The 22,174-nt window shown below is 40.3% G+C and overlaps 1 protein-coding gene and 1 pseudogene across 2 annotated transcripts in view; one reads left to right on the plus strand and one right to left on the minus strand.

The window, feature by feature from the left end:
* The window catches only part of CKAP5 (cytoskeleton associated protein 5), a 113,183-nt gene extending 95,807 nt beyond the window's left edge, over window positions 1-17,376 (minus strand). For both annotated transcript variants that reach the window (XM_011286866.3, XM_019812357.2), the window contains exon 1: window positions 17,258-17,376. The gene's annotated coding sequence lies outside the window, so the exon portion shown is untranslated. The remainder of the gene's footprint in view (window positions 1-17,257) is intronic.
* On the plus strand, window positions 4,401-6,485 carry LOC123380248 (annotated as a pseudogene).
* Window positions 17,377-22,174: the final 4,798 nt, after the last annotated feature.

Below are 22,174 nucleotides of genomic sequence, written 5' to 3' on the forward strand. Positions count from 1 at the left end.
CCAAGTATGATATACAAATGGCTAACAGCATATGAAAAGATGCTCAACATCACTAATCATCAGAAAAATACAAATCAAAACCACCATGAGATAAACTTACACCCATTAGGATGATTACTATATTAAATAATAATAATAATTGGCAAGAATGTAGAGAAATAGGAACCTTTGCACACCATTGGTAGGACTGTAAAATGGTTCAATTGCTATGGAAAATGGTAGAGGTTGCTCAAAACATTAAAAATTGGATACCATATTACTATATGATTCAGCAATCCCATTTCTGAATGTGTATATATATGTGTGTATATATATGTGTGTGTATATATATATATATATATATATCCAAAAGAATTAAAAGTTGGGTCTCAACATGATTTGTACGCCCATGTTCAAAGCAGCACTATTCACAATAGCCAAGAAGTAGAAGCAACACAGATGTCCACTGGAGAAGGAATGGATAAACAAAATGTAAAATATATACATACAGTGGAATACAAGACTTAAAAAGGAAGGAAACCCTGTTACACACTACAGTACTACAGTGTGAATGAACGGAGAACATTACACTAAGGGAAATAAACCAGTCACAAAAAAGACAAATACTGTATAATTCCACTTACATGAGGTATCTAAACTAGTAAAATTCATAGAAACATAAAGTAGAAGGACGGTTATCAGGGGCTGGGGGAAGAGGGAAAGAGAATGTATAGATTCAGATTTACAAGATGGGAAAAAAATTCTGGAGACATGTTTCACAACAATGTGGATGTACTTAATTTAAAATGTACTTAGGGGCAGCTGGGTGGCTCAGTCGGTTAAGCGTCCAGCTTCGGCTCAGGTCATGATCTCGTGGTTCATGGGTTCTAGCCCTGAGAAGGGCTCTGCACTGGTGGTCTGCTTGGGATTCTCTCTCCTCCTCCTCCTCCTCCTCTTCCTCCTCCTCCTCCTCCTCCTCTTCCCCCCCCTTCCTCCTCCCCCCTGCTCTCTCTGTCGCTCTCTCAAAATAAATAAAAAATTTTTTAAAAAGTGTACTTAATTATGGGGTGCCTGGGTGGCTCAGTTGGTTAAGCATCAGACAACTCTTGATCTCAGCTCATGATCTCAGGATCGTAAGTTCAAGCCCTTTGTTGGACTCTGTATTCAGGGCTCTGTGCTGGGCATAGAGCCTACTAAAATAAAATAAAATAAAATAAAATAAAATAAAATAAAATAAAATAAAATAAAATAAAATAAAATGTACTTAATTAAAAATGGTAGTTTTTGTGTGTTGCATGTTTTTATAACTTTTAAAAAGTGAGACACTCATGCATTCAATAAAATGCTCTGCAACTATTAAAAAAAGATCGACTAAATAAATATTCATGTAGAAGAAATACATTAAATTTTTAAAAGAAAATTGGAAGGCTGTATATGAAGTCATTTTTGCATTTAGTAAAACCATATAGAGGGCTGTACACATTGGTAGTAGGCTGATAACGACCCCCCAAAATACTAGATTTTAATCCCTAGATTTTGTAAATGTCACTTCATTTGGTAACAGTGTCTTTGCAGCTGTGATGAAATTCAGGATCATGAGATAGGGAGGTTATCCTGAATTATCTGAATGGGCCCTAAATGCAATCACATACATCCTTGTAACAGGGAAGTAGGGAAATTTGACACACACGTAGGAGAAGGCCACATAAAGGCAGAGAAGAGCAAGATTAGAAAAGGCTGAAGTGATATGACACGAATTAGGGAATACCAACAGCCAACCCAAGAGCAAGGAAGGGATTCTCCCAGAGAGCCTCTGGAGGAACATGGCCCTGCCTTAGTTTCAGCCCCCAGAAGACTCATCCTAAATTGTGTTGGACTTCTGGGCTCCAGAACAGTGAGAGAAAAAATTTTTGTTGTTTTAAGCCACCACATTTGTAGTAATCGGTTACAGCAGCCATACAAAACAAATGCAACATTGTACATGTTTGAAATCACATACACATTTTTTGGAAGGATCCACAGAAAATTGTTAAAACAATGGCTATTTCTAAGCAGCACATCTATGGGGCTGGCTGAAGAACTTTTACTTTTCACTTTCATACCTAGCCATTTCTTTTTAAAACAAAAACAAGCTTCAATGTTTTTAAAAGCTCTAAAACTTTAAAATTCCGCGTGGAACCTTGAAGCTGGTTGTATCTCTACTCATCCCATAAGCTAAGCCTCACTTCTCCCCCTTAACATTTTTTGGGCATTGTATCTCCTTTGAAAGAAGCAACCAAATTTTGTTTATTACCCTACATCTAGCAGAGTGCTTGGCACTCTAACATAACTCCTAAAATGGCATCATTTCATCAAACCATAGAAGTCTTAAATATATAATTAATGTGTTCCTTGAGTTATTTATAAATAGAATTTTGTATGTTGAATGTGTTATTTCAAATGTCAGGAAAACAATATATTTAATGGAATTCTGAAGTAAACTTTTTCAAAGTGAGAAATCACTCAGCGATAAATTTTGAAATTTTATGAGTTTTGCCACTGTTTTCTTGGTTACCCATTTTTTTTTATTATAAAATCCATTAAAAGAGGGTAATTTTAATTTTAGAATCTTTCACTTTGGCAAAGCCAGGGCAGAAGAACAGTTGTTTGCAATAAATCTAATTGTACAGAGCTCCAGTCTCTAAACCTGTCATGTTGGGCTCTGAAGTTAGATCTGAATTCTAAAACTTGCTTTGTCACACATTAGCTGAGTCTCAGTTTCATCATCTGTCCTAACAGTACCACTTTCATGTGGTTCCTTATTTAATACACACTTCTGGAGCATTCACCATGGGCCAGGCACTATTCTAAGCATTTAAATTACTGACTCATTTAAACTGTTAGAACTCTGAACCTGATACTATTATCCCCATTTTACAGACAAAGAAACTGAGGCAAAGAGATTAAGCAAATTTGCCTAAGGTAATCCAACTAAATGTAAAAATTAAATGAAATTTGGCCTTATACATGTTAAGAATCCTCCCTCAATATCCACATTATTCCCCTGCTCCACAAGTACACGTGCTTGGCAGATCAGGTGAGGTTACTGTTAGGCACTCAGCTAATGTGCTGAATACAGATAGTACAATACAGTAGCCCAGGGGCCAGCTACTATGAGGGTGTAACAGAGGCACCTAATCTACACTGAGGGGTCAGGGAGGGTCTCCCTGAAAAAGTGATACAGGCATACCTCACCTTACTGCACTTTCCAGATACTGTGGTTTTTACAAATTGAAGGTTTGTGGCAACTCCGCATCAAGCAAGTCTATCAGCATCATTTTTCCAATAGCATTTACATCACCCCGTATCTATGTCACATTTTGGTCATTCTCACAATGCTTCAAACTTTTCCATTTTTATTATTATATTTGTTACAGTGATCTGTGATCAGTAATCTGGTTTTTTGTTTTGTTTTTTTTTTGATCAGTGATATTTATTTATTTATTTATTTATTTATTTATTTATTTATTAACGTTTATTTTTGAGACAGAGAGAGATAGAGCATGAATGGGGGAGGGTCAGAGAGAGAGGGAGACACAGAATTTGAAACAGGCTCCAGGCTCTGAGCTGTCAGCACAGAGCCCGACGCGGGGCTCGAACCCACGAACTGCGAGATCGTGACCTGAGCTGAAGTCGGACGCTTAGCCAACTGAGCCACCCAGGCGCCCCTGGATCAGTGATTTTTGATGTTACTATTGTAATTGTTTTGGGGCACCACAAACCACACCCATACAAGACAGCAATCTTAATTGATAAATGTTGTTCTTTCTTTCTTTCTTTCTTTCTTTCTTTCTTTCTTTCTTTCTTTCTTGAGAGAGAGAGAGAGAGAGAGAGAGAGAGAGAGAGAGAGAGAATGAGCGAGCAGGGGAAAGGCAGAGAGAGTATCTAGAGCAAGCTCCATTTCCAGCGCAGAGCCCAACGCAGAGCTCGGTCTCACAACTGTGAAATCATGACCTGAGCCAAAATCAAGAGTTGGGTGCTTGGGACGCCTAGGTGGCTCAGTTGGTTGAGCGTCTGACTCTGACTCAGGTCATTCTGACTTCGACTCAGGTCATGATCTCACAGTCTGTGGGTTCGAGCCCCACGCTGGGGTCTGTGCTGACAGCTGGGAGCCTGAAGCCTGATTCAGATTCTGTGTCTCCCTCTCTCTCTACCCCTCTCCCAGTTGCGTTCTCTCTCAAAAATAAACAACCATTAAAAAAAATTAAAAAAAAAAAAAAGAGTTGGATGCTTAACCTACTGAGCCACCCAAGCACCCCAATGTTGTTGTGTTCTGACTGCTCCACCAACTGGCCTCTCTTAGAACCTCCCTATTCTCACTCTCTCCTCAGGCCTCCCTATTCTCTGAGACACAACAATACTGGAATTAGGCCAATTAATAACCCTACAATGACTTCTAAGTATTTAAGTGAAAGGAAGACTTGCATGTTTCTCACTTTAATACATTTATCCATCCATCCATCCATTTTTTTTTTAAGTAAACTCTACACCCAACATGTGACTTGAACCCTGAGATCAAGTGTCACATGTTCTACCGACTGAACCAGTCAGGCGCCCTGCATGTTTCTCACTTTAAATCAAAAGCTAGAAATGATTAAGCTTAGTATGGAAGGCACATCCAAAGCCAAGATAAGCCAAAAGCTAGACCTCTTATGCCAGTTAGCCAAATTGTGAATGCAAAGAGAAAATTCTTGAAAAAACATTAGAAGTGCTACTCTAGTGAATACACATATGATGAGAAAGCAGAACAGCCTTACTGCTGATATGGAGAAAGTTTTAGTTGTCTGGATGGAAGATGACACCAGCTACAACATTCTCTTAAGCCAAAGCCTAATCAAGAGCAAGTCCTGACTCTCTTCAATTCTATGAAGGCTGAGAGAGGTAAAGCTGTAGAAGTCTAAAGCTAGCAGAGGCTGGTTCATGAGGTTTAAGGAGAGTCATCTCCGTAACACCAAAGGACAAAGTAAAGCAGCAAGTGCTGACAGAGAAACTGCAGAAGAGTTATCCACAAGTTCTAGCTACTAATGAAGGTAGCAACACTAAACAACAGATTTTCAGTGTGGATGAAACAGCCTTCTATTGAAAGAAGACGTCATCTAGGACTTTCATAGCTAGAGAGGAGAAGTCAATGCCTGGCTCCAAAACTTCAAATGACAGGCTGACTCCTGTTAGGGGTCAATGTAGCTGGTGACTTTAAGTTAAAGCCAATGTTCATTTACCATTCTGAAAATGCTAGGCCCCTCAAGAACTATACTAAATCTATTCTGCCTGTGCTTTACAAATTGAAAAACAAAGCCTAGATGACAACATCTGTTTACAACATGGTTTACCAAACATTTTAAGCCCACTGTTGAGACCTACTACTCAGATAAAAAGATTCCTTTCAAAATACTACTGCTCATTGGCAATGCACCTAGTCACTCAAGAGCTCTGATGGAGAGATACAAGATTAATGTTTTCATGCCTGCTAACACAGTATCCATTCTGCAGTCCATGGATCAAGCAGTATCTTTGACTTTGAAATCTTGTTATTTATCAAATACATTTCATAAGGCTGTAGCTGCCATAAGATTCCTCTGATGGACCCAGGCAAAGTAAATTGAAAACGAAAACCTTCTGGTAAGGATTCACCATTGTAGATGCCATTAAGAACATTCGTGATTTGGGGTGTTTGGGTGGCTCGGTTGGTTAACCATCTGACTCTTGATCTCGGCTCAAGTCACGATCTCACAGTTTGTGAGATCAAGCCCTATATTGGGTTCTGCGCTGACAGTACAGAGCTTGCTTGGGATTCTCTCTCTCCCTTTCTCTCTCAAAATAAACAAACTTAGGAAAAAAAAAAAAAGAACATTCATCATTCATGGGAAGAGGTCAAAATACCAACATTAACAAGAGTTTGGAAGAAGTTGATTCCAACTCTCATGGAGGACTCTGAGGGGTTCAAGACTTCAGTGGAGGAAGTAACTGCAGATGTGGTAGAAAGAACAAGAGAAATAGAATCCAAAGTGGAGCCTGAAGATGTGACTGAATTGCTGCAATCTCATGATAAAACTTTAATGGATGAGGAATTGCTTATGAGTGAGCAAAGAAAGTGGTTTCTTGAGATAGAATCTACCCCTGTTGAAGATGTTGTGAAAGTGTTGAAATGACAACAAAGAATTTGAAATATCACATAAACTTAATTGATAAAGCAGCAGCAGGGTTTGAGAGGATGACTCCCAATTTTGAAAGAAGTTCTACTGTGGGTAAATGTTATCAATAAGCATCACATGCTACAGAGAAATTGTTTATGAAGGAAAAGTCAATCAATGCAGAAAACGTCATTGTTGTCTTATTTTAAGAAACTGCCAAAGCCACTCCAGCCTTCAGCAGCCAGCACCCTGATCAGTCATCAGCTATCAACATTGAGGTAAGACCCTCTACCAGTGAAAAGATTACAGACTGTCGAAAGCTCAGGTGCTGGTTAGCATTGTTTAGCAACATATTTTAATTAAGGTATGCACATTGTTTTTTTAGATATTAACATTGCACACTTAACAGCCTATAGTGCAGTATAAACATAACTTTTATATGTGCTGGGAAACCAAAAACTTCATGACTTGCTTTATTGTGATATTCACTTTATTGCAGTGGTCTGGAACTGAACCTGCAGTATCTCTGAGGTATGCCTGTCATTAAGGCTGAGAACTAAAGGAAATTAATAGGAGTTAGCCAGGCAAAGCCATAATACACAGGGATAATAGAGAATGTTACCGGCATGTGTGTGAAAGCCCAAAAGAGATGAACAAAAGAACAGAAATGTAACTCAAATGACCAAATGGGCTAAAAAGGGCCATATTATACAAACCCAGTGACTTATGCAAGGAAGACTATTAACAAAATGCCTGGCAAATACTAAACACTCAAGAAATGGTAGCTACCAGGGGCGCCTGGGTGGCTCAGTCAGTTGAGCGTTCGACTTCGGCTCAGGTCATGATCTCATGGTTCATGGGTTCAAGTCCCATGTAGGGCTTTATGCTGACAGCTCAGAGCCTGGAGCCTGCTTCATATTCTGTGTCTCCCTCTCTGCTCCTCTCCTGTGCACACTCTGTCTCTCTCTCTCTCTCTTTCTCTCTCAAAAATAAACAAACATCAGGGGCACTTGGGTGGCTCAGCCAGTTGAGTGTCCGACTTCAGCTCAGGTCATTATCTCACGGTCCATGGGTTCGAGCCCCACATTGGGCTTTGTGCTGACAGCTCAGAGCCTGGAGTCTGCTTTGGATTCTGTGTCTCCCCTTCTCTCTGCCCTCTCCAGCTAGTGCTCTGTCTCTCAAAAATAAATAAACATTAAGAAAGAAAGAAAGAAAGAAAGAAAGAAAGAAAGAAAGAAAGAAAGAAAGAAAGAAAGAAAGAAAGAAAGAAAGAAAGAAAGAAAGAAAGAAAGAAAAGAAAGAAAAGAAAGAAACGGTAGCTACCATTATTGTGTTGTTATAAGTGTATCTCAGTCATTCAGAGATTTTAGTTTCTGTTCAGACTTAACCCCATATTTCAGCCTTCTGGTCCAAGAAAGACCTAAGTTAGCAAAAAACTCTTAGGACCAAGAAACATTAAGTCTCTGTTTTAAAACAAACTGCTTCTTTCAGTATGCAAATAATCTATTCCTTTTTATCCTATAGAAAACAGATTTACCATTAATTAAAAAGTAAATGCCATTTTATAATACTCAAAGGGACTGTCCACATTTTGCTTGGACAGATTTCCCATATTAAACATTGCTCAAAACAAGCAGGCAGTCCTCTAAAATGTAAAAAATGATTTTATTTACTGCACAGAGATTTCTGATAGGAGATTTAGTCTTTACTACTAAATGAAGCACTCATGCTAGTTCTAGACTAAGAGGTTTTCATGAGACCTTAAAAAAAAAAAAAAAGTGTGGGGGCCGCCTGTGTGGCTCAGTCAGTTAAGCATCAGACTCTTGATTTCGGCTCAAGTCAAGATCTCACCGTTGGAGCCCCATGTCAGGCTCTTGGCTATCAGAGACTGTTTGGGATTCCTTCTCTTCCTCTCTCTGCCCCTCCCCTGCTCGCTCTCTCTCTCTCTCTCTCTCTCTCTCAAAAAAAAAAAAAAAAAAAAAAAAAGAAGGGTGCTATTACAGTACTGAAAAAATTTTTTAACTTTTTTTAAAATGTTTCTTTATTTTTGAGAGAGAGAGAGAGAGAGAGAGAGAGAGAGAGAGAGAGAAACAGAGTGTGAGTTGGGGGGAGGAGGGCAGCAGGGAAGAGGGGAAGACAAAGAATCCAAAGCAGGTTCCAGGCCCTGAGCTGTCAGCACAGAGCCCACCGTGGGGTTCAAACCCATGAACCATGAAATCATGACCTGAGCCCAAGTCAGATGCTTAACCGACTGAGCCACCCAGCCACCCCGAAAAAAAATTCTTAAAATCTATAAATGAGAGACTTCATACTACAAGTAGATAAGGACACAAAATGATTTTTAAAAAACACTGTGGAGGGGTGCCTGGGTGGCTCAGTCAGTTGAGCATCTGACTTCGGCTCAGTCATGATCTCGTTGTCCATGAGTTCGAGCCCCACATCGGGCTCAGTGCTGACAGCTCAGAGCCTGGATGGAGCCTGCTTCAGATTCTGCGTCTCCCTCTCTCTCTGCCCCTCCCCTCCTCATGCTCACGCTCTCTCTCTCTCTGCAAAAGTATACTTAAAAAAAAAAAAGAATGCATTTTAAAAAAAACACTGTGGAATAAATACGAAAAATAAAACGTAAAACAACAAAACTGATTAGGGAGTGAGTGTTCTAGACAGCCAAGGTGGCCAGGTAGGAAAGGTCTATCCCTGAAACAACTACTTTGTATAACTTTTTTCATATAAATCGGAGAAAACACCTAAGCTTCCCAGTCTTTTTAAAGTATACTAACAATCATTTAAACTTTTCAGGAGAATCCACTACTGCCACAGAGATATGACGGACTCGTACACCAAATCTAAATGGTTCCAATGTCTTTTTTGAATTTTTACATTTTGTAGCTTTCCTTCCTCAACTCTTTTAATCAAGCTAACACTTCTAGTTAGCTTGTAGCAGTGCTGCCTTTTTAATTTTAGCTCTTGATTTAAAGAACCAAGTAGGCTGGAACTGCATAAGAGGGAGCAGGATCTACCTGAGGGAAGTCAATAAAATTTGAGATACCTACTTAGGCTGCTGAAAAGACTTTTGTGGTTTATTTCCTGGTAGTTGACTTTCAGATAAATAAAATGCTACTTTAAGTCTTATGACTGAAAAACGAAAAAAAGAAGTCACCCACATTAAACAAATAAATTTCAATACTCGAAACTATTCATTTTTTCTCATATTTTTATAAATTTTTTTTAATGTTTATTTATTTTTGAGAGAGAGAGAGACAAAGCATGAGCAGGGGAGGGGCAGAGAGAGAGGGAGACAGAGATCTGAAGCAGGCTCCAGGCTCTGAACTGTCAGCACAGAGCGTGACGCAGGGCTCGACCCATGAACCACAGGATCATGACTCGAGCCAAAGTCTGATGCACCCAGGTGCCCCATTTTTTTTCTCATCTTTATAGAAAGGATCTAAAAATCACTTTTATTTAATAACAAATCCGTAAGAAATATAACTAAAAGATCAAAGAAGTAGGGCTCTCATTTCTAAATAAAATAACGAAAATCATGCTTGAAGAGACAAGGTCAAGAGACAGGAGGTCACCATGGTTTATCTGACACCATATCGATGCCAAAAACATATGACCATTCTAACTAAGTCAGAATTTATGCTTTGAATGCATTTCCAAACAAAGATCATATCCCAGGTCAAACAACTGCTATTACCAGGTCATGAAAAATAATGTTTTCCGTAGCACTTAAAAAGTGTTAATCAGGGGGGAAAAGTTAGATCTCAGTAAAAAGCCAATTATAAAGAGGACATTTGTTTGGGACATAAGTTTCCTCTAAAAGTTGGCGAGAACTGTAGGTATTCATGCTTAGCCTAATATAAATACAGATAGAAAGATACAGAAACAATTATATGTGTGTACATATACATAAGTTAGCAAACATACATATATTACCTAGCTCTGTCCATTGAGAGGGTCTAGGAATAATGATACCCCAGTAATGAGCACATGGAGCACCCAGATGTTGGTTTCTATAAATCACTGTCTAATGACAGGAACCAAGGCTCCTTGGAGAAATGGCTGATTCTGGGTCTAGAGCAGGGAAAATATAAGATGAATCTGGGACATTTTGTAGTACTAGAAGGTAAGGAAATGCTCAAAATGAAAAAAAGGATGGAGGCATATCAAAGGGACACAGGAGCCAACCTGAAAGACTTCCCAATGGCCAAAGCTGGAAAACTGAGCAAAAAACTAAAAAATACAGAATCAGATTATAACTAAAGTACAAAACAGATACACTGATACTGACAAATGGTTGAATAAAGAAATAAATGGGGGAGAAGAGACAAATCTTCCTTTCAATATTCCAAATAATAAATGTAGATATTCTTCCCTCCAGGAAGTGTAACTTAAGTCCTCCACCCACTTTGAGGGTGGGCTAGACTTAGTGATCTGCTTCCAAAGAATTCAGTATAGAAAAGGAAAAATAGTTGGGGCATCTGGGTAGCTCAGTCACGTTTGAGTGTCTGACTTTGGCTCAGGTCATGATCTCACAGTTCATGAGTTCGAGCCCCACATCGGGCTGTCTGCTGTCAGCATGGAGCCTGCTTTGAATCCTCAGTCTCTCTCTCTCTGCCCCCTCCTCCACTGGTTCTCTCTCTCAAAATAAGTAAATAAACTTAGGGGGAAAAATAAACTTAAAAAAATAAGGGAAAATATATTAAAAAAAAAAAGAAAGGGAAAAGCAGTAACCTCACATATTAACATGGCAAACACTACCTTAACCAACTGATCAGTCATCATTAGTGATTATCATATGGGTGTCACATATCCCGATATGAAATGATGGTATTCTGTGGCATTCTTTCCAAAAACGTACAACTCTTGTCTAGTAATGAGAACAATATCAGACAAGCTCAAAAGGAGGGCCAGTAAAATAACTGGCCAGTATTCCCCAAAACTGTCAAAGTCATGAAGACAAGAAAAGACTGAAAGACAAAAACTACACGCAATGGGCTACCCTGGACTGGACCAGAAGCAGAAAGGAGATACAAATGGAAAAACTGTAGAAATTCAAACAAAATCTGGAGTTTAGCAAAAAGTAATGTATCAGTTGTTGGTTTCTTAGTTTTAACAAATGTGCCATGTGAGATATTAACAATAGGGAACTGAGTGAGAGGTATACAGGAATTCTATGTATCATCTTTGTAACTTTTTTGAGTATCTAAAATTATTACAAAACAAAAAGTTTATTTAAGTTAATTCCTCTAAAAGACTCTATAATTTTCTCTTCAAAAAAGTCAGTATCATGGGGCATCTGGGTGGCTCAGTCGGTTAAGCGTCTGACTTTGGCTCAGGTCATAATCTCACAGCTGATGGGTTGGAGCCCCACCTCAGGCTCTGTGCTGACAGCTCAGAGCCTTGGAGCCGGCTTCAGATTCTGTACCTGTATCCCTCTCTCTCTGCCCCTCTCCTGATTGCACTCTGTCTCAAAAATAAATCAACATTAAAAAAAATTATTAAAAAAGTCAATGTCATGAAAAAACAAAATTTTCTAAAAGTGAGAGCACCACACACCTATTAGAATGGCAAAAAACAAAAAAACAAACAAATCCATATCTGATAAAACTAAATGCTGACAAAGATGTAGAACAAAAATTCTCATTCATTGCTGGTGAAAAGCAAAAGTGATACAGCCACTTTGGAAGACAGTTTGGTAGTTCTTAACAAGGTAAACACTGATTACCCTATGATCCTACAATCGCACCTCTAGGTATTTACTCAGTTGAATTGAAAATGAGTATCTACACAAAATCTGCACACAAATGTTTACAGCAGCTTTGTCCATAACTGTCAAAAACTAGAAATGACCAAGATATCCTTCAACAGGTGAATGGATAAACAAACTGTGACACAACCACACAATGGTTGTGAGCTATCAAGCCACAGAAAGACATGGAAGAACCTTAAATTGATACTGCTAAGTGAAAGAAGCCAGTCTGAAAAGGGTACATATTGTATGATCCCAATTATATAACATTCTGGAAGAAAGCAAAACTTTCTTTTGTTTTGATCAGCAGTTGCCCAGGGATGGGAGAATGAGGAAAAACGAACAGGTAAAGTACAGGGGATTTTTTTAGGGCAGTGAAACTATTCTTACAATGATGGATAAGTAACATTATGCATTTGTCAAAACCTAAAGAACTTTACAACATTAAGAGTGAACTTTAATGTATGCTAATTTTAAAAAGTCATTTAGAGGCACCTGGGTGGCTTAGTCAGTTAAACATCCGACTCTTGACTCGGGCCAGGTCATGATCTCACGGTTTGGCTGGTGAAATCTGAGCCCCACATCAGGCTCTGCACTGACAGCGCAGAGCCTGCTTGGGATTCTCTCCCCACACCCCGTCTCTCTCAAAATAAGCAAGTAAAACTTAAAAACAAAAAGTCATTTAAGACATCGGGGAATCAGAGAAGAATGCAGTCTGTGACAAGAGAATCTGACTGTATTACAAACGTGTTAAAACCACCTCACTGAGGGGCGCCTGGGTGGCACAGTCGGTTAAGCGACCGACTTCAGCCAGGTCACGATCTCGCGGTCCGTGAGTTCGAGCCCCGCGTCGGGCTCTGGGTTGATGGCTCAGAGCCTGGAGCCTGTTTCCGATTCTGTGTTTCCCTCTCTCTCTGCCCCTCCCCGTTCATGCTCTGTCTCTCTCTGTCCCAAAAATAAATAAATGTTGAAAAAAAAATTAAAAAAAAAAAAAAAAAAAAAAAAAAAAACCACCTCACTGAAGGGGATAGGGAGAAGGTGCTGACCTAGGCAACCTCGGAAATTAATGGAATCTTTAAGACTGAATGCAAAAGGAACTATACATATGTACTGTAGTTTATAAAGTTGTTTCCCGTGAGAGTGTGGGTGAACAATTCTGATACTGCTATACATGTTTATTGGAATTGACCAATTAAGTAAATGGATGGTGGAAGCAAGGTTTCTACTGTTGATGTGGAAATTCACAGAACAGCAAACAGAGAAGGCTAGAATGGTCTATGTGATAATGGATTCGAACTGGAGATATCAGTAAGAACTCATGTTTAACTTAATATAGTTACAGATGATTACACACAGAAATATTTTACTGACATGTTTATATACAAGAGTTAGCATAAAACTAACTCTTTGCTCTGTTAGCTGAGAGGGCCTAAAAGAAACAGAACCCTGGCAGCAATGATAATACTTAGTGTCCACATCTTGGTTTCTCAGACCATTCTTCAATAAAAGAACTAGAACTCCATGGAGAAATAGCTGATTTTAGCACTGTGACAAGAAATATGCAAGATGAGCCTAGAGCATCTTGTAGTGCCAGAAAGTGAGTGAGTGTTAAAAAATAATTACATAAAAATATATATACACACACTGATGTCGGTATGTTAAAGGGGCACAGTACAGGAGCCAACTGAATAAGCTCCCAATGGACAAAGCTGGAATAATGTCAGCAGTAAAGTAGTATTGGAATATAACTCAAAGTATAAGATAGAGATCCTTCATTCCACAATGACAGAAGTAAATACTTGCCTAAATTAATAAATGAGGAAACAGAGGCAAATTTCCCATGCAGAAGACTTCCAAATAAATTATGTAGGTACTCTACCCCAAAGAACAGGGAGCATTAACTCTTCATTCCTTAAATGTAGGCAGCACAGTTACTTTCTTCCAAAGAGGACAGTACGGGATGGGGAGAAAAGTAACTTTATAGTGGAGTAACCTGACAAATATTACCTCAGCCAGGCGATCAAGGTCAATACCACCAGTTATAAATCACGTTGATAGTATGAACCTTTAATATGATGAAAATGGCACTTCCTCTCTGTGATCACACCTATAACCCCAATCTAATCATAACAAAAACATCAGATAAATTCCAGTAGAGGCACATCCTAAAATATACTTGACCAATACCCCTAAAAACTTTCACAGAAAAAATTTTAAATTAAAAATAAATAAATAACAATGGGGGGGGGGGGACCATCAGTTAGTAGAGCATGTGACTCTTGATCTCAGGACCATGAGTTTAATCCTCAGGTTGGATGTGGAGCCTACTTAAAAAATAAATAAATAAAATCTTAAATAATAATAGTAATAACAACAACAAAGGCAGGAGTGGAGAAGTCAAACCTTCCTTTCCCCCCAGTTGACACAAACATAAAACTATCATTTTTCCAGTTTTCTTAGTTGAAGACTTTCCAAATTAGTCTGCTGAAATACTGCTCACATCCAAAGACACAGTAACACAGCCAGCTTTAGTTATATACTGTCTTTATCACTTTATCACATAGAGAAGAGTATGACAGTTTTGGCCAATTTTGTTCAACAAGTATTTTTTGACTGCCTTTTTTGTTCCAACTATTGTTCGAGGCTTTGTGGTAACCTCAAAAATAGAAGAAGAAAAAAAATCTGTGCTCTGCTTTCATTTCTGTGAGGAAGTCAGACAACACACAAACAAACAATAAATGACCCATCAGCCAGCAATAAATGCTATGAGGTGAATAAAAAATGAAAGTGAGGCAAAAATGACCAAGACAGCTACTCTAATTGGAGCTTAGAAAATGCCTCTTTAAGGAGATGACATTTGAGTTGAGACCTCAGTGCAGCCAGTATACAAAGAGGACAGCAAATGCAAAAGCCAAAAAGAATAAGCTTAATGTGTCTGAGACATCTCAAGTAAACAGGGCAACTGCCCTGATAGGAATGAGCGAACATATTCTGAACTCCAGAGGTAAAAATACAAACCTCATTTAGGCATCTCAAACCATTCCAACACTAACCACCGGGAAACCATCAATGATAATTAGCTCAAGACCTCAATTTTACGCTCTCCCAGAGTCTCCCCCAAAGTCACAGCTGTCCAGTAAATACTGTCTTTTGGACTTCCCCATCTTCCCTCTAAAAACTACCATGCTTATCGTCACATTTAATCATGGCTCTGCTAGAAGTAGTTAAAAAAAAGGAGGTGGGTATTCTACCCAGAAATTGCTCCTGAATTCTCCCTAACAGATCTCATTACTTCATAAAGCGCAACCATAGGTTGGTTAAAAGCAAAGGCCCTGGAGACAGAATGACTTGGGTTCAAACTCAGATTCTATCAGCTGTATGATCTTGAACAAGTTGCATAGCTTTTCTAAGACTCAGTTTCCTCATCTATAAAAAGCTGTGAGGATTAAAAAAGACAAAATGGGGCACCCAGTGACTATTCAATAAATGTTAGCTACTGCTAATAAAAGTATTTGAGTATTTATTTTGCTCAATGTCCAGAGTTGGGCCAGAGGGATTACAGAAAACACAATTTGCTACAGCAAATTGTTTCAGAGATAAAACTGTCAAACTCCCTTAGGTCAGGAGCTTTGTCTTTTTCTGGTTCACTAGTGTATTCCCAGAATCCAGAACAGTGTTTAACACACAGTAGGCATCTATCTCAATATGTGTTGAATCAATCAATGAGACTCCATTAAGTCAAAGGAGCATACGAGAGCCTGGCTTTACTTCAAAATAAAGGAAAGTTTTCATTCCACATCAAGATTAACAATATCCTAAGGCCTTGTTAAAGATGGTTTATTATTTCTAATTGCCTCCCCAAAGTCTAGAACAGCTTCATAATATTAACGGACCCAAATTTATTGCAATTAAAAAGCTCTGCTGCTAACATTAAGCTGTCAATCGAAGGCTATACTACTGTTCATAATTCAAAGTTGATCAAAATGTTAAAAGTAATAATAAAGTATAAGGTATATTAATTGTTATGGAATACTTTGCTTGCCATTACTCCATAGAACAGACTTTAAAAACTTGTGTAAAAAAATTTTCTCACGAGTTGACCAAGTTTCATTTATGCTGGCAAAACAAAATGATTTCACCTTTCTCTGTATCATTAAATTTTATAAAAACATTATGGTTTGTTCAATCACCAAAGAAAAGTTCAAATCTTTTGGACTTCTTAAAAGTTGCAAAGGATTGTTAGCTTAATATATTGGCTCTTTAGGTCAAAGAAGGACTTTTCAGGGTGATGAAAATGGAGAAAGAAGGAGTTCACCTCTCTAAAAATGAGTTTTCAATTACTATAATTATGCATAAAATAAGACAGGCAGCATTTCTGGGCCAAGATTTGATGCCTTAGTTCCCCGTGAGAATTAGAGCCAAGCATAAATTTGGGGCAAGTTCTGCAAAAACCACTTTACCCTCTATTGATGCTGAATGAAAAACTCATTGTTAGGATCCATCAACACGAATATATTTTCTAACACACAGTAGCCACTCTGGCAACATCGCTTTCATCGTTTTCTATCCGAGAAACAAAACAGGATGCATTTAAATCCTGCCTGACAGTTACCACCACTGCAGGGTAGCTCTCTCAGCAGCTTAAGAGTGGTAAGGGCTAAAAAGTAAGAATCTAGTTTACCGAGCCCCCACCGTAAAGTAGCAGGGCCTGCTTAAGCTAACCTACACTGGTTGGCTATTGTATAGGTCCGCCAAACCTTCAGAGCTAGAAAGATACCTGAACTCTACTGACACCTTTTGAGAGAGAAAGCCAGGCGTGAGGGCGGAGCGGTATGATCGGAATTGTTAAAACCGCAGCAAGCCAGCAGGGACACAGGTGCGCGGGCAGGCCCCGGTACCGCAGTCCTTGTCACGCTCCAGACGACGGAGCCCGTCACAACCACGACAACCCTCCTAGACTCTTTTTCACTCATTCATTCATTTGACAATTACGCGAGGGGCACTGTAGCAGGGCCGGCTCGCAGGGCCCCCGCCCCAGTCCCGGAACACCCTCGGCCGCCAGGCGCGGCCCTGAGCCGCCCCCATTTCCCGGACGCTGCCGCCCGCACTCCGCCACGGCGCGCTCGGGTCACCCGGATCCCGGCCTCGGCCCCACGCGAGCGCCCACGCCCCCCGCCTTGCCAGCCGCAGGTCCCCCGGCCTCCGCCCCGCTTCGCCGTCTCAGACCGCCGGGTTCGTGCGGCGAGGGAGGGGCGCGTCCGCGGAGGTCCCCCGCTCGGGGTTCAAGATCCCTCGGCGCGTGCGACGCCCGGACCCGAGGGCCTACGCGGGTGGGTCGGGCCCACCGGCCACTCACCTCCGCCGGGTCAGAACCGAGGGGCCTGCTCTAAGCCGTTTGAAACCGCTTGGGCCGCCGCACACCCCGCAGTGTCCTCGTTGTTTATTGGTCCTCGGCGGACCGCCCATCGCGCGTTTATTGGTCCATTTGAAAGGACTGTGTGCACGCGCCGCCCGCAGCTTTAAAGGGGCCGCGCGCGGCCGTGTTTCTTTCGGAACCGGCGTTGCCTGGTCGGGTGGGGAGAAAGAAGGTCGCCAGAGCAAAAGCTACCGGCGACCCCGCCCACCCCCACCCCACACACCCACACTCGAAAGAAAGGCGATAGATGTGTGGAGAACTGTGCATCCCCGGCCATCAGCATGTTTGCTTTATTTAATTTTGGCTATTCAAGCGACTGTCAACACCTGCAATTTTTTAAAAAGTCCTCTCATTCAGCAAATATTGATTGTGCAGCTAAGTGCGTGGGGGAAAAGAGAGGCTCTGGGATATAGTGGAAGGAGCAGCGAATGGAGCCAGGATACTGGATTCTGGTCTTGGACCTGTTCTAAGTAAACCACTTTTCCCAGTAAATTATTTGTAGCTTAGTTTCCTCAAAACGAGATAACAATGTTTCCCTTACAAGCTTAATGTGAGGATTTAATATAGCTAATTGAATGTCTAGGAAAGGCCTTTGAACAGTAAGCATTCTGCAAAAGCTTTATACTTCTATTATTTATAGAAACGACAGGCTTGGTTAATATGATTTCTAAAAGTCTTGTTTAGCTCTAAAAATAAAATCCTAAAAAAAAAAAGGGGGGGGGGGTGGCTACACCACTCGGGGCAGAGTACAACTCTTGATCTCAGAGTTGTTTGTCCCAGCCTCAAGTTGCGTGTAGAGCTTACTTAAAAATAAAATGTTAAAAATAAGTCTTGCTTATCTCTAAATTCTGTTTCTATGAATAAGATAAGGGCCTTACTCCCAAGAAATTTACAAATTGCTTTGATCAGAGAAATAAAACATATAGGCTAGTCAGTCACTAAAATTCAAGGCGGTATGAGAACAACAGAAAAAGCTGTAGATGCTTAACAGAAGGGGGAAATTTGCTAAGGGAGGATCTGTGAAAGGGATGGGTTTTTTTTTTAATATTTATTTTATTTTATTATTTTTTTTAATTTTTTTTAACGTTTATTTATTTTTGAGACAGAGACAGAGCATGAACGGGGGAGGGGCAGAGAGAGAGGGAGGCACAGAATCAGAAGCAGGCTCCAGGCTCTGAGCCATCAGCCCAGAGCACAACGCGGGGCTCGAACTCACAGACCCTGAGATCGTGACCTGAGCCGAAGTCGGACGCTTAACCGACTGAGCCACCCAGGCGCCCCAGTATTTATTTTATTTTAAAAGAGAAGGTGTGAGCAGGGGAAGGGCAAAGGAAGAGGGAGAGAGAATTCCAAGTAGGTTCTGTGCTGATGCACAACACAGACTGTGCAGAGCTCAAGCCCATGAACCGTGAGATCATGACCTGAGCTGAAACCAAGAGGCTGACGCTTAACCAACTGAGCCACCCAGGTGCCCTAAAAGGGATGGACTTTTAATCTGGGATTCAAAGATATGTAATTACCAACAGACTAAAAAATGAAGAGGGGATGGGTAAAAGTAATAAAATGATTCTTTTTTAATCTATCAAATTGGCAAAGATGAAAAAGTGTGACAGCCGTTGGCCAAGACTTTGAGAAACAGACACTCAAACTCACCGTTGGTAAGAGTGTAACTGGTGCAAACTTTTAGAAGGATGATTTAGCAGTTGTTAAAATGTAAAGTGTGTATAATCTCTGGCCCAGTAATGCCACTGTTAGGAATTTGTTCTTCAGATCTATGCAAGTATTCAAAGAAAAATGCCCAAAGATATTCACTGCAGCAATTCTTTAAGATAGGGAAAAACCAAAACCAAAAACCATCCAAACCCTAGAAATTACATGTCCATTCATAGGGAACTTATTACATAAGTTACAGAATATCTACTCAACAGAACACTACCCAACTGTTAAAAAGAATGTAGTTAAGCTATATGTACTGGAATAGAAAAATGCACAAATTTAATTGAAAAAAGGCAAGTTGAAGAAAAGCATATGTGGAATCATTTTATTATATGTGGTTATAAAATGCATATGTATTTGTACACATGCCTGAAAATGATTAGAACATTCCTGGAATTGCAAGAAACTAACAGGGGAACTGGGAAGGGAGGGAAACAACTGTTTTGTTTTGTTTTTTTTTTGTTTTTTGCCATTGACATGTTAATTAAAAAAATAGAAATAGGGAGAATGTCTAGTAGTGGGAAGAGAAGGCCCAAGGGCACAGAAACAAGAAAGTGCATTATAGGTAGGGAATTGAACGTGTGAGTTTGGTTTTCGAACAGGGTTCATGTTGGGAAGTAATGGGATACAAGGTTGACAGAGAAAGGAACAATTCTCAGAGGGTCTTGAATACTAAAGGTAAGGAATTTGTACTTTGGGTAGGTGATGGGGAGCTATTGAAGGTTTCTGAATCAGACAGTGACAAAATCAGAACTTCTCTTTAGGAAAACTAATTAGCTCATTTGTCTAAAATCGGTTAGAGTTGGAAACCCAGTTAGGAGTCTGATATGAGGTGATAGCAGTGGAAATGATGAGAACAGATTCCAGAAAGAGTGAAGGATTTTGCAACCGACTTAGTACAAAGGTGAGGATGGGGCCCACTTAGGGAGATGAGTCAAAGAACATGCCAAGATTTGAACCTAGGGATTGGGAGGGGTCATTGCCCGAATGGAAGTAGAAAGTCAGGAGAAGCCAGTCTCAAAAGGAAGGCAAGGAATTTAGTTTTAGACCTGTTTACTTTTAGGTACCAATGAGACATCCAAACAGAATCTCTGAGTAGATCTAGGAAATACAGGATAAGGACTGCGAGAAAAGATTAGGAATCACCTCCATAGAGTAGAAAACATGATGAGACCACAGAGTGGGAGAGTGGAGAGTGAAAAGGAGGGACGTGAGAACAGATCCATCGGTAGGGAAAAGAGAAAAGAACCTAGCAGAGCAAACAAGGGTCACAGAAACCTTTGAGAAATGGGTTAGGAACATATACAAATAGTCTTTTTCAGTCATTGGTATGTTTACTTTATTTAAATATTATCGGAAATAAGTTGAAGATTACATTTATAAGGAGAGCAAGATGGTAAACTGGAATTTGCTCAATAAAGGATGTATGGAGTCTGGATCCTGGAGAGCTTTAGAACAAGATGGCAAATCCCTTTTTGTCTTATATGGTTTAGGTGCAGCCCTAGTGGGCATTAGATGTCTGATTCCATGCATTTATTTGTTCGTTCATTCAACAAATATTTATTGAGCACCTAATATGTGCAGGGACTATTCTAGGCACTTGGGATAATCAGTGCACAAAATACACACACACACACACACACACACACACACACACACACACACGTCCCTCTTATGGTACTCACATTATAGTGAAAAAGCATAGACAATCAACACATAAATAAATTATATAGTATGTTATTAAACAATGTATGCAATGCGAAAAGAAAAAAGTAAAACACGGTGAAAGAGATTGGGAAGTAGAGTTAGAAAGACTGCAATTTTATAAAGAGTGATCAGAGTAGGTTTCATTCAGAAGGTTACATTTAAGCAAAGACTTGAGGAAGGCAAAGGAGTTAGCCATGAATTTGTCTAGAGGAAGAAAGTGCAGGCCAGAGGAAACAGCTATGCAAAGACCCTAGGTTGGGAACACGCCTCTCAGGTTAGAGAAACAGGGAGGCCTGCATAGCTGAAGCAGAGTAGTTGGCAGGAGGGTAGCAGGAGATGAGGTCTGATAGGCAACAGAGGGCAGGGGAGTGGCAGATCCTGTAAGGCCTTGTAGAAACCTAACATAATATCTTGCTCCATAGTAGGTGTTCAATAAATGTTTGGCCAGTCATCTTTTGCAGTCCAGGATTATCACCAAACAGCATTTATCTATGTATTTATTAGAGTGACGTGTGCTTACTTTATTCCAAGGGCCTCTCAGTAGTTCTACATAAGGAAAATATTAACAGGGCAGTGAACCCCTTGGAGGCATTAGAGATCAAGGCAAACACTGTATTATTGCAACTGGAAGCAGTAAACAGATGCCAAACATTGTGGCTGCTGAATAAATGTGCTGGGCATTTCTGAAAAGCCTGCCAAGGGTTGGGACAGTGCTCATTCCATCGTAATCACAAGCTGCTTTCTGGGAGAGAAACAGCTCTACCATGGGACGTGGACCCAGATTTCCAGCCTAAGAGGAACGGCTTCAATGATTAACTTCCTTTCAACTTTCAGTCCAGGTACCTAGGGCATTATTCCCTGGAGACAGCAGTGGTGACATTAACACAGGTCTCAAGTGGCTCTGGGTTTTTGTGCCTTGACTGGCCTCTGAGGCTATCCCGGGTTTCACTGGTTGCATTTAATAGGTATTGAGTGAATGAAGGAATGAATAACCCTTTTCTCTTTTCTCATAGCCCATTTTCCCATAGCCCCCCAAATTCAGGCTGTCCAAGAACTCTGACCACAGAAGCATCAGCTCCACCAAAGAGGAAGGAGGCAGAGGGAGAGATAGGGACCTCATTAGCAGGCTGTCAACAGGCTTTTAGGGCTGCAGGGAAAACTATGGAGAAGGGCAAGATAAGTGAGAGTTCTTGGCTCTATGTGTCTTGTAAAATGAAAAAGGCAGATTGCGTAGCTTGGGGCTAACTTCAGCCTTGGGTTTAAACTCAGACCCTTAATTAGGCTGTCTGGATCTGTTTTAACATCATGTCAAAGGAGTCCAAAATTGTGAGTTGGAGCCTTGACTCTGTTCCGCAAGCTGAGCTCTGCTTAGCCTCTGCCAGCTGCTTAATGGGAGAATGATCTAGAGAGAAAATAAATGGGTGAGTGAGGGAA

Source organism: Felis catus, chromosome D1, assembly GCF_018350175.1.
Source record: "Felis catus isolate Fca126 chromosome D1, F.catus_Fca126_mat1.0, whole genome shotgun sequence".
Classification (NCBI taxonomy): domain Eukaryota; kingdom Metazoa; phylum Chordata; class Mammalia; order Carnivora; family Felidae; genus Felis; species Felis catus.